Source organism: Procambarus clarkii, chromosome 73 (genome assembly GCF_040958095.1).
Source record: "Procambarus clarkii isolate CNS0578487 chromosome 73, FALCON_Pclarkii_2.0, whole genome shotgun sequence".
NCBI lineage: Eukaryota > Metazoa > Arthropoda > Malacostraca > Decapoda > Cambaridae > Procambarus > Procambarus clarkii.
This window is the reverse complement of record NC_091222.1, coordinates 20,176,962-20,190,189: the sequence shown is the minus strand read 5'-3', so window position 1 is coordinate 20,190,189 and position 13,228 is coordinate 20,176,962. Positions and strand designations below refer to the sequence as shown.

At 44.1% G+C, this 13,228-nt stretch overlaps 1 long non-coding RNA gene across 1 annotated transcript; it reads left to right on the top strand.

Annotated features, from left to right (window-relative positions):
• The first annotated feature begins 3,781 nt into the window (after positions 1 to 3,781).
• On the top strand, positions 3,782 to 12,835 carry LOC123774190 (uncharacterized). The gene is made up of 2 exons (XR_011224497.1): positions 3,782 to 4,288; positions 11,631 to 12,835. It is a non-coding gene; the product is annotated as an uncharacterized lncRNA (long non-coding RNA).
• The last annotated feature ends 393 nt before the right edge of the window (positions 12,836 to 13,228 follow it).

Below are 13,228 nucleotides of genomic sequence, written 5' to 3'. Positions count from 1 at the left end.
TAGGCATTGACACCAGCCATTGATAGGACTGCCGAACACCTACACTTCTTTTTTCCATCCCAAATATATATATATATTATATATATATATATATATATATATATATATATATATATATATATATATATATATATATATATATATATATATGTCGTACCTAGTAGCCAGAATGCCCTTCTTAGCCTACAATGCAAGGCCCGATTTGCCTAATAAGCCAAGTTTTCCTGAATTAATATATCTTCTCTAATTTTTTTCTTATGAAATGATAAAGCTACCCATTTAATTATGTATGAGGCCAATTTTTTTTTATTGGAGTTAAAATTAACGTAGATATATGACCGAACCTAACCAACCCTACCTAACCTAACCTATCTTTATAGGTTAGGTTAGGTATCCGAAAAAGTTAGGTCAGGTTAGGTAGTCGAAAAACAATTGATTCATGAAAACTTGGCTTATTTAGCAAATTGGGCCTTGCATAGTAGGCTGAGAAGTGCGTTCTGGCTACTAGGTACGACATATATATATATATATATATATATATATATATATATATATATATATATATATATATATATATATATATATATATATATATATATATATATATATATATATATTGTGACGGGAAAGTGTAGGAGTGTAGATGTTCGGCAGTCCTCCAATTGCAGGTGTCAATGCCTAGTCACACTTACAAAAAAAAAAGAAAAACTGCTTGCCTGTTTATCTGTGGTAAAGTAAGGGAAGACATGCAAAACACATAGTATGAACAATGAAACTTTAATTAATATAGAAAACAAATTATAAACAAAGACAATCCCTTGGCAATGTACAGTGCAAATAAACAAGTCAAAAACACATAACATAAATGAAGATTAGGGATGAAGTTACTCTACAATAATATAAATACACAGTGAAAAATAATCAAGTGCTGAGAATATGGCGCTAGCTGAGAAACATCCACCTGATACACAGTGTATATCAGTTGTTCACTGCTTGAGAGCACAAGGACATTCTGACTTCAATGACTGGTTTAAGCCCAGACATCGACTCAGGTAGAGGGCTCTGAGGTGCAGAAGTGCAGGTGTGCAGTCGGCGAGTCACCAATCAGGAGCAGGCAGGCTGGGAAGGGTAGTTGGCTGGTTGATGACGAGCCGGCGTGGAGGGAGTGTGGAGTAGGGGGTGAGTCTTGGGTACGTTTTGCCTCCTGGTCAAAACGTTTTGTGCTACTGGAAGACGCATCTTGAAGGTAGCATCTTATTGTTGTATAATATACGTAACTTGATGTAGAGAAGAGTCGGCTCAATCTCTCTTGAAAGAGATTATCGTCACAATATATATATATTTTCTCAGAAAACTCTACTCCTTGAAGGATTCGAGTCTGGACAGTCAGGGCTCAATGCCATTTGGCGTGTCCAATACTGATACCACTAGGCCACACTGACTGCACAAAAGAATTGGAAGTCGTCTGACCCTTAACCCAATACCCGACAGCTGTCGTTGACCACTTTGGGCACAGCTATTTCATCAAATCACTTAATCATGCTGGGGCCGCATGAGTATCATTTGTGCGTCAACCTTAAATGGTCCCCAAACTAACAAGCATCAGATGCATGTTAGCATTCAAGCTTGACGCATTTAAGGGTTACCCCGGCACCCTGGACACATTGTGGATAAATACGTATCTGTACATGGCCGAGACAAAGGTTGTAGAACACCTCCTTGAGAACTCGGTTACGTTTTTGTATTCATCTTTTCCGCTATGGAATGTCCAAGGGATTTCCGACCGCGTCGTGGCTGCTGGAGGAGGGAAACCAACCGGACACTGTGCACGGACGCCGGCAACACTGTGCACGGACGCCGGCAACACTGTGCACGGACGCCGGCAACACTGTGCACGGACGCCGGCAACACTACACAGGAACGCCGGCAACACTGTTCAAGGACGCCGGCAACACTGTGCATGGACGCCGGCAACACTGCGCAGGGACGCCAGCAACACTGTGCATGGACGCCAGCAACACTGTGCATGGATATCGGCCACACTGCGCAGGGACGCCAGCAACACTGTGCATGGACGCCGGCAACACTGTGAATGGATGTCGGCCACACTGCGCAGACACGCCAGCAACACTGTGCATGGACGCCAGCAACACTGCATGGACGCCAGCAACACTGTGCATGGACGCCAGCAACACTGTGCATGGACGCCAGCAACACTGTGCATGGACGCCAGCAACACTGTGCATGGATGTCGGCCACACTGCGCAGGGACGCCAGCAACACTGTGCAGGGACGCCAGCAACACTGTGCATGGACGCCAGCAACACTGTGCATGGACGCCGGCAACACTGTGCATGGACGCCAGCAACACTGTGCATGGACGCCAGCAACACTGTGCATGGACGCCAGCAACACTGTGCATGGACGCCAGCCACACTGTGCATGGACGCCGGCCACACTGTGCATGGACGCCAGCAACACTGTGCATGGACGCCGGCCACACTGTGCATGGACGCCGGCCACACTGTGCATGGACGCCAGCAACACTGTGCATGGACGCCGGCCACACTGTGCATGGACGCCGGCCACACTGTGCATGGACGCCGGCCACACTGTGCACGGACGCCGGCAACACTACGCAGGGACGCGCCGGCACCACTGTGCATTTATGCCGGAAACACTGTGCATGGATGTCGGCAACCCTGTGCAGGGACGCCAGCAACACTGTGCACGGACGCCGGCAACACTGTGCATGGACGCCGGCAACACTGCGTAGGTACGCTGGCAACACTGCGTAGGTACGCTGGCAACACTGCGTAGGTACGCTGGCAACACTGCGTAGGGACGCTGGCAACACTGCGTAGGGACGCTGGCAACACTGTGCAGGGACGCCGGCAACACTGCGTAGGTACGCTGGCAACACTGCGTAGGTACGCTGGCAACACTGCGTAGGGACGCTGGCAACACTGCGTAGGGACGCTGGCAACACTGTGCAGGGACGCCGGCAACACTGCGTAGGTACGCTGGCAACACTGCGTAGGGACGCCGGCAACACTGCGTAGGGACGCTGGCAACACTGTGCAGGGACGCCGGCAACACTGTGCAGGGACGCCGGCAACACTGCAGGGAGAGGGACGCCGGCAACACTGCAGGGACGCCGGTAACACTGCAGGGAGAGGGACGCCGGCAACACTGCAGGGAGAGGGACGCCGGCAACACTGCAGGGAGAGGGACGCCGGCAACACTGCAGGGAGAGGGACGCCGGCAACACTGCAGGGAGAGGGACGCCGGCAACACTGCAGGGAGAGGGACGCCGGCAACACTGCAGGGAGAGGGACGCCGGCAACACTGCAGGGAGAGGGACGCCGGCAACACTGCAGGGAGAGGGACGCCGGCAACACTGCGTAGGGACGCCGGCAACAATGTGCAGGGACGCCGGCAACACTGTGCACGGACGCCGGCAACACTGCAGGGACGCCGGCAACAATGTGCAGGGACGCCGGCAACACTGTGCACGGACGCCGGCAACACTGCAGGGACGCCGGCAACAATGTGCAGGGACGCCGGCAACACTGTGCACGGACGCCGGCAACACTGCAGGGACGCCGGCAACACTGCAGGGAGAGGGACTAACATGAAGCAACTCACAAATTTATAATATCCAATAACAACAAAAGACACCCAGTATAATAACAACAAAAGACACCCAGTATAATAACAACAAAAGACACCCAGTATAATAACAACAAAAGACACCCAGTATAATAACAACAAAAGACACCCAGTATAATAACAACAAAAGACACCCAGTATTATAACAACAAAAGACACCCAGTATAATAACAACAAAAGACACCCAGTATAATAACAACAAAAGACACCCAGTATAATCTATCTTGACAATACTTATGTTAAATTACTGGCCGTTATCTGCGAGTCACAATACAATGTTGTTGTCGTTGTTTTAGATTTAGCTACTGACAACGGAATGTCCATGTAGCACGGGCTATGGCGAGCCCGTAAGCCATTCGCTGTACGGTCTATATTTTTAAACTTTGAGTGCACGTCAACAACGGAATGTTTACGTGCACTCAAATGTTGAGTGGCGAACGTTACCCATTTTGTGGCCATTTTTGGCGAGCGACGGCTGCTAGCACCTCCCCTGCCTACCTTCTCAAGGCCACTCCTCACACCCTCGGGTATATATATCCGGGACTCACCTGCGCACCTCACAAGCGCACAACAGTCCTGGGCAGCGGCTGGCGTCTTAACAACCAGCATGAAGATTGTAAGTGTTGTTGACGTGTCTTCCTTCCTACTGTAGTGTCAATACATCTTAGGAAATCGTGATTACTGAATGTCATTTTGATTAAATTAATCTTATATAACTAATATTAATGTAAATGTATGTTTTAAAATGCTTGTTGCCCTATATAGTCAAGTTAAAAAATCAACTTCAGGATAACTTGTATACACAGACTAACACGTTTTTAGAAGAATTAAAAATTCGACACCAGACGCGGCTTTCATTGCTTAATAAACATTCTTGCCTCAGAACTGGAAGAACTACAGAATTCTATATGTTAACTGGGATCGGTTCAATGTCCTTTCTGTGTTCATAAGTCATGCTTCGGCCTACCGTTTACGGTATGCAACCCGTTCTCCCATACAAACAAAGATCCAAGCTCTTTAATCAAGCCGCCAACCCCCCCCCCCCTGTTTATGAACGAAAAGCTGTTTACACACGACTCACAACTGATGACGTCCGAACACTTGCGGAACAAGTGCTTCGCTCACGTCCTCTGTTCGAACCACAGTTCTATAAATGCTCAGCCCGTCCTCCAAACAAAGATCCAAAAGTGATTCCATGCACCCGCCAAACCCCCTGTTTATGAATGAAAAACGGTTTACACACGACTCACAACTGCTGACGTTCGAACATATCCGGAACAAGTGCTTCACTGACGAATTTTGTTCGAATCACAACGCTATAAATGCTTCACCCACGTACTATAAATACAAATAATCGCCAACAGAACCTAATCACCTAACCTAACCTATCCTATGCCTATATATACACAATATGCCAATATATTATAATATTAATTTATACTTGAGAAAATTCCCGTTTTAAATGAACAGCATGTTAAAATTTATGAATGCGTCTGTGGGGTCGACCGCTGAATGTAATGGACTTGAGTCGAGGACGGGTTGAAATGCTTCACCCACGAACCTATTGTGGGAACCGACCTGTGAGATTTATATTTATTTAATTTATATGAATTTATATTTACGTTAATTTATATACTTCGATAGCAATTTGTATAATGATAAGTGGACTGTATTTCTGCAATAATCTCATAATCTCACAAATCGATCCTCTACACATTAGGGGGGTTATTAAATTAATATATATGCAGCCAATCAAATTACAGTAATAGCTACATACATTGATGAGGTTCCTTCTCTTATAGTACAGCAGGTTAGTCCACCAGGTATAACTAGAGTGTAGACACCAAATTATCCTCTTTGAGGTAGCTTCAATCACCCAGTAACTGGTGCACATAATCTTGCATCCTCGTCTTGACCTGTCAAAAGTGCGCTAGCTGTGAAGCCAGAATCCTATATATGACAAGCTATATCAGAGAAAACACTATACAGTACATGGAACATTAAAGACCTGGCTTAATTACCTTTAGTATGAGGCGATTTCGCGTTCTAACCGGCTAACCCTATATCCTGACATTAATGGCCATAAATGAATGATAAACGGGTTTCGGATAGACACTTAACTTGTATTTGTAGACAGCGTGTTGACAATGGTACACCTTTGGGTTCCATAACACTACGTCCAAGTAAATTTAACAGGAGCCGAATTTGCTCCCGTGTGAGCCTCTGGTCTCAATAACAACAATGGCTGTTTAACACTCCATTCTATTGACGTTACTGGCCGACATTGTCCAGAATGATAGGAGCCGTACTCGCTCCACACGTCTCGGAGGTGACACACCAATGGCTGCCCTCCTTCCTCCACTCTGACGCCTGGCTTACATTGTCCAGATTTCAGAACGTGATAGAAGGGTCACATTTACTCTACTTTAATATTGATAATTAAGTTAATTTATATAAGATGTTTTTATGATGGTAAAGTCCAAAGACTAATGTATTTAAGAACAATTCCCACCATAATAGGTGGTGAATTATAATAGTGTGTGGTGATGATATCCCGTTTTCTATAGACGGTAATTCCACTACAAGTTACGTTTTCTATGGGTAACTTGTTGGTAATACAGCAGCACTTATTATCTGTCTGTATGAAATTAAATGGTGTCGGATTTTCCGACATAATTCCCCAGGGGGCTGCTCACGGGTCGAAGTCCTAATTAGAACAGACGAACACCGATACTCCTCCTTCGAATTATTAGATTAATTTGATGTTAGTAGTTAGTAATCACACATTTGTGTGTCTGTTCGTACAGGACGGATGTCCCGTACTAGAGTTGCAGGGGTTAGAAGTCTAATGCGATTTCATTTCCCTGTCAACTCTTGAAAGGCTAATATTCAAGCCTAATTACATATTATTTAACCCAGAAGACTGGATGTGATCAAGTACTACAGTCAAGTATGATTCAGGGACTGCAGTGAGATCAGTGACATTAGATATAACTTGAAGTTTCTTCAGGTAACTGGTCACTGATATATAAACACTGAGGCCCATGGAATACATCTTGATTAAATAATAAATGTATCAAATCAGTCATCAGATTTATTAGGGTTTAATTTAATTAATTGATTCAGAGGATTGAATAGCTCATCATTAAAGTAAAGTATGGTTCTGAGACTGCAGTGGGTTCAGTGACATTGGTCGCAGTGACTTGTAGCTGTTTTAGGCTACTGTTCACTGATTTGCCACTGAGGCCTCATGAACTCATCTTCAGCTTTAAATGATGATACTAACATCAACCTCTGTTGGTATAGTCAACTGTAATCTCCTTAGTATAATGCTACTGGAGAAATATAATCAGCTGACAAATTTAGATTTCTACTGGTATTGTTTATCTGCAGGCATAGGTCTCCTCAGGCTTGATACTGGGCCTGAGAGTAATTTACCTCCTGCAGAGTTTAACATGGTTATACCCTGATATTTAGTAGGGCTACCGATGAATCGATGGCAATAGTCTGTCCCAACAAGGAGACCGAAGTCGGTGAGGTGATCAGACTTAATATTATCTGCCAATTTTATTCCTCTATTTCTCAGGAATTTGGCTGTTGCTCTCAGACCTTGAACTTGTAGGTCTACTGGTATCTTGTCCACCACAATGGCTTGTACTCGACAGACGTACCTGCCTAAACGTACTGATGGTTGTACCACCTGGTAGACTTGAGGTCCTGCATCTGTTACAAACCCTGAGATGTTGAATGACGTCTGGGCTACAGGCCTTAATTGTAATTCATCTGCCAGCTTTTTAGTGATATATGTTCTCTGGGATCCTTGGTCAAACAACCCACGGGTATGGACCTTGGCCCTCTTATTCAGGATGGTAATTTGGGCAGTAGGCAAAGTCGTATTACCTTTAGACTTTGCCGATTGGACACTCTTTGTTTGTTGCACCTTGCAGTACTGTACTGTGGTGGGAATGCTATCTTCCACCTTGGGGTTTGGAGACGTTGTTTTGGTGTCTCTGCACAATGCTGCATGGTGCTGACCTTTGTTACACCTATTACAGGTGTGTAATTGGGTATCACAGTCCTTGATGTTATGTTTCCTGAGGCACCTCGTGCAATGTTGCAAATCTTTGAGTCGCTCAACACGGGCGTCACTATCAGGAAAATTAGGGCAGTGGTACACTGAATGTTTCTCATTGCAGAACAAACATGTTCCATAGCTTCCAGTACCCTTTGGTGTCACGTTCTTGGGTGACACAGTAACTATAGGCTTGGAGGGTCCCACTGCATATACGCCGACACTGCTACTGTTCCACTTTGGTGTTGAATTATATTGTCTAGATTGATTTGGAGTACCTTTGGTACTCTGTGGTTTACTATTATTGGTTTCTGAGGGTTTACTTGGTGGTTTTAATTTGTCATGTGTTCGTAATTGATGAACTATTGACTTTAAACCTTCAGATATTTCATTCATGGCTAAGATGCTTTTATTGTAATGAGCACTCATTTGTCTCAATATGTCCCTAGGTATTTTTTCCTGGACAATTATTTTCAAGACCCACTCAGCCCCGTTTGTATCTGCTGTCAGGCTGAGGGCATTGATCAATGATTCTACCTCCAGCTTGAAGACTTGGAGTGAATCAGCTGAAGCCTCCGGTGGGGGTAAATGCAACAGCTCATGAACTAAATGTGATGTTCTTACTTCTGGATCAGCATAATTATCCTTGAGGAGTTTTACTGCCAGATCATAGCCGTCATTAGTTAATCTCAGATGGGATACTACTGTTTTAGCCTCACCTGATAATTGGCCTTGCAAATAAGAGAATTTACTACTCTTTGGTAAAGATTGTTTTGAGTCTACAAGGTCAACGAATTTGTTCCAAAATTCATCCCAATCTTCCTCATCTTTTCCTGAGAAAGTGGGTAAATTAATTGGAGGGAGTCGAGCTTCTGCTTGACTCGTATTAGATGCAACTGTTGTTGTTGTTGCTGTTGCCTTGTTCTGGGCAATTAATTTGACATAAGGCTGTAACGTGGCCTGAGTGTGATCTTCATAATTCGCAAGATCAACCATAATGTCGTCTATTTCTGTTTCTGATAAATTAGTGTTGGCAAGTTCAGCCACATATGTTGCTATTTGACATTTGATTTGCTCAAATTTACCTGCAGCTGCTTGATAATAGCTTTCCAGGTCAGCATAATCAACTTGAGATTGTTGTGACAAATCTTCACATTTCTTGATCTGTCTTGTTAAGTGGCCTTTAAGACCTGCAAGGGTTCTTTTCATTCTCCCTGCATTATCCATACTGGCTCGTTGGTGAAGCCTTGTGGGACTTATATTTGGGCTGCTCATAATACTGAACAAGCTCTAATGATAGCCTAGGGTAAATTCTGCACTCACTAGGCAATAATCCTACCTCTACTAGAGGTTAGCACTTAAAATTAATACACATTATATATATACAATCATCCACACTAATGATTTGAGTGATAAACCAGTGTCACTGGAAGTACCTTTAGGTTAGCTCTTCTATATCACCCTAGGATGGTAGAGACACTAATTAATCACTCAAAGGTGTAATGATCATAAGTAATTTATTATATATACAACTCAACTCGAGTTGTTAAAAATTACACCCAAAATAGGGTCTGGACCATGCATTAATGGTGTTAGGTTGTTCAATATAGTACAACTGACTATAGTAATAATGGGACTAGGATGAACAATAATAGTTCAACTAGTCAATGGTAATATCCTACCCTGTTGTGGGTTGGCAATTAGTAAATATTATACTGTGATCACTAGTGCAATATATATTAAATAATTCTCTATTTTGGAGAAATAATATACACAATTATTGATAATAGCCTCTTAATTAGCCTCTATGAAACTTCTATTATTATCTAGAAGTATTAAATATTATTAGTGACCTCGCGAAATAAACTCCACAAAATTCGTAGATAATCTCTCGCGAAATGTAACACCACGAAATCCGTGAACAATCTCGCGAAGACACAGTCACTAATTTGGCTGGATTCTATATTAGCGCTGTCATTTCACGAAATAACACGCCACCAAATCTGTGGGTGTGCATGAAACCGCTGACTAAGGCTGATCTGGGCTGAGGGAGGCTCCTGAGCTCCCTCGAGGCTACGCTGCCGTCTTGACTGCTGGCTTTGTTTAAATAACACTGCACTAGTATATTTAATGAATCCACTGGATAACTGGTTCATCCGGTACTAAGATGACCAAATGTGGGTTCATAGGACCGAATAATCCGGTTCGAAGGACCAAATAATGTGGGAACCGACCTGTGAGATTTATATTTATTTAATTTATATGAATTTATATTTACGTTAATTTATATACTTCGATAGCAATTTGTATAATGATAAGTGGACTGTATTTCTGCAATAATCTCATAATCTCACAAATCGATCCTCTACACATTAGGGGGGTTATTAAATTAATATATATGCAGCCAATCAAATTACAGTAATAGCTACATACATTGATGAGGTTCCTTCTCTTATAGTACAGCAGGTTAGTCCACCAGGTATAACTAGAGTGTAGACACCAAATTATCCTCTTTGAGGTAGCTTCAATCACCCAGTAACTGGTGCACATAATCTTGCATCCTCGTCTTGACCTGTCAAAAGTGCGCTAGCTGTGAAGCCAGAATCCTATATATGACAAGCTATATCAGAGAAAACACTATACAGTACATGGAACATTAAAGACCTGGCTTAATTACCTTTAGTATGAGGCGATTTCGCGTTCTAACCGGCTAACCCTATATCCTGACATTAATGGCCATAAATGAATGATAAACGGGTTTCGGATAGACACTTAACTTGTATTTGTAGACAGCGTGTTGACAATGGTACACCTTTGGGTTCCATAACACTACGTCCAAGTAAATTTAACAGGAGCCGAATTTGCTCCCGTGTGAGCCTCTGGTCTCAATAACAACAATGGCTGTTTAACACTCCATTCTATTGACGTTACTGGCCGACATTGTCCAGAATGATAGGAGCCGTACTCGCTCCACACGTCTCGGAGGTGACACACCAATGGCTGCCCTCCTTCCTCCACTCTGACGCCTGGCTTACATTGTCCAGATTTCAGAACGTGATAGAAGGGTCACATTTACTCTACTTTAATATTGATAATTAAGTTAATTTATATAAGATGTTTTTATGATGGTAAAGTCCAAAGACTAATGTATTTAAGAACAATTCCCACCATAATAGGTGGTGAATTATAATAGTGTGTGGTGATGATATCCCGTTTTCTATAGACGGTAATTCCACTACAAGTTACGTTTTCTATGGGTAACTTGTTGGTAATACAGCAGCACTTATTATCTGTCTGTATGAAATTAAATGGTGTCGGATTTTCCGACACCTATAAATACAAATAATTACCAACAGAACCTAAACACATAATCTAACCTACGCCAAAATTTTTTTATGAATAAGAATATTAATTTACATATGAGAACAAACCAATATTTAATACATAGTATGTTAAAATTGAAGAATGCATCTGGGGAGGACGGCCGCTGTTTTAAACAGCCTGGTGTGAGAACGGGTTGTGATATGAGCCGCGGTACAATATAATCTAGTTATAATATTCACAGTCACACTTCCACCCAGGAAATGAAGTTAGACATGTTGCTAAGGTTTCAAGGTCTTATTCCTACTCTCGCGCCTTGGCATGCTAGTGTAGCGGTGACCGGACTTTATGAGTCAGTGTACAGCGAGTGTTGCAGCAATACCATGTGCTGGTCCACCTATCTCTCCCCCCGCACCTTTACCTATCCCCTCTCTCCCCTCTCCTCGCTCTCTTTCACTCTCACACCTTAATGTATTTGTGAGCATCGATCCATAAATTATGATTAATCATGTAGTTTTAAATTAACACGGGCGAAATATCATATTAAGACAATGTCTTTCCGCAGATACTGGTGTTGATGTGCGTGTGTGTGGCGGCGGGGTTGACTCTAGCCCTGCCAAGCCCTCTGGCGGCGGCTCAGTTTGGTTTTGGTGGATATCGCAGACATTACAGTCCCTTCGGTGCTCCCTTTACCACCCACGTCCACCACGGCGACCACACCCACTACACCACCTACTACCCGTCCGGGGGCCACACACACTTCACCGACTACCATGGCTTCGGCAACGAACACCATTAACGTTAAGGGTGCCTTAAGAAAAGAAGTTGGGGAAGCCACCTTCATTTACACCTTTAATGGACATGTGCTTTAGTGCGCAGGTGGCCCATGCTGTAGTGCGCAGGTGGCCCCATGCTGTAGGGCGCAGGTGGCCCCGTGCTGTAGTGCGCAGGTGGTCCCATGCTGTAGTGCGCAGGTGGTCCCATGCTGCAGTGCGCAGGTGGCCCCATGCTGTAGTGCGCAGGTGGCCCCATGCTGCAGTGCGCAGGTGGCCCCATGCTGCAGTGCGCAGGTGGCCCCGTGCAGCAGTGCGCAGGTGGCCCCATGCACCAGTGCGCAGGTGGCCCCATGCACCAGTGCGCAGGTGGCCCGGTGAATAAGGACTGCAAGATGACGCGCAGCTAGGAAAGGGAGCAGGAAAGACGGCCTGCGCAGGTCTCCTCGCGCAGGTCCGGGCATCAAACACCATGATTATACACCACATACAAAGATTAACGGACATGTGTATTTTCTTATATCAATTTTGTGTCACTAAATTATTCGCGCATTTTAACGACGTAAATTGCTGACTAAAATATATACCCGGTGACTGAACTCAAAAGCACGCAGCGAATATGAGCTCGCACGAGGCAGAAACAAATGGGCAAAGTTTCTTTCACCCTGAATGTCCCTGTTACCTAGCAGTAAATAGGTACCTGGGAGTTAGTCAACTGTCACGGGCTGCTTCCTGGGGGTGGAGGCCTGGTCGAGGACCGGGCCGCGGGGACACTAAAGCCCCGAAATCATCTCAAGATAACCTCAAGATAACCTTCCCCCATATAACAGTGTTAGGGATATCTGTGATAAACCTCACCTCATACTGAAGGCATTATATTACCTCTATTCCAATATTGTACATATAAAAAAAAAGTTATGTACTGTATAAAAAAAATATTATGAATTATCAACAAATCAAAATGTATTTGCATTTTAAATATATTTTTTGGCATATATTGTGATTATCATTCTTATCCGACATGCACAGAGTACAAGAGTTTCAAGTAATGAGCATACTAGGAACATGTTGAGTACATCAGTAGCAACATTAACCTGTTCTTAGACGTGTACTTTCACTCGTGTAATGGTAAGGCGAATTATTGTCTTGATATTCGTATCCCCTGATCACGTGGTGAGACCGTGGCCATGGAGGGTGGGGGAGGCCACAGGTGTCAACGTGGCCGTAAGGATGTCCACAGGTGACAACGTGACCGTAAGGATGTCCACAGGTGACAACGTGACCGTAGGGATGTCCACAGGTGACACCGTGGCCGTAGGGATGTCCACAGCTGTCAACGTGGCCGTATGGATGTCCACAGGTGACAACGTGACCGTAGGGATGTCCACAG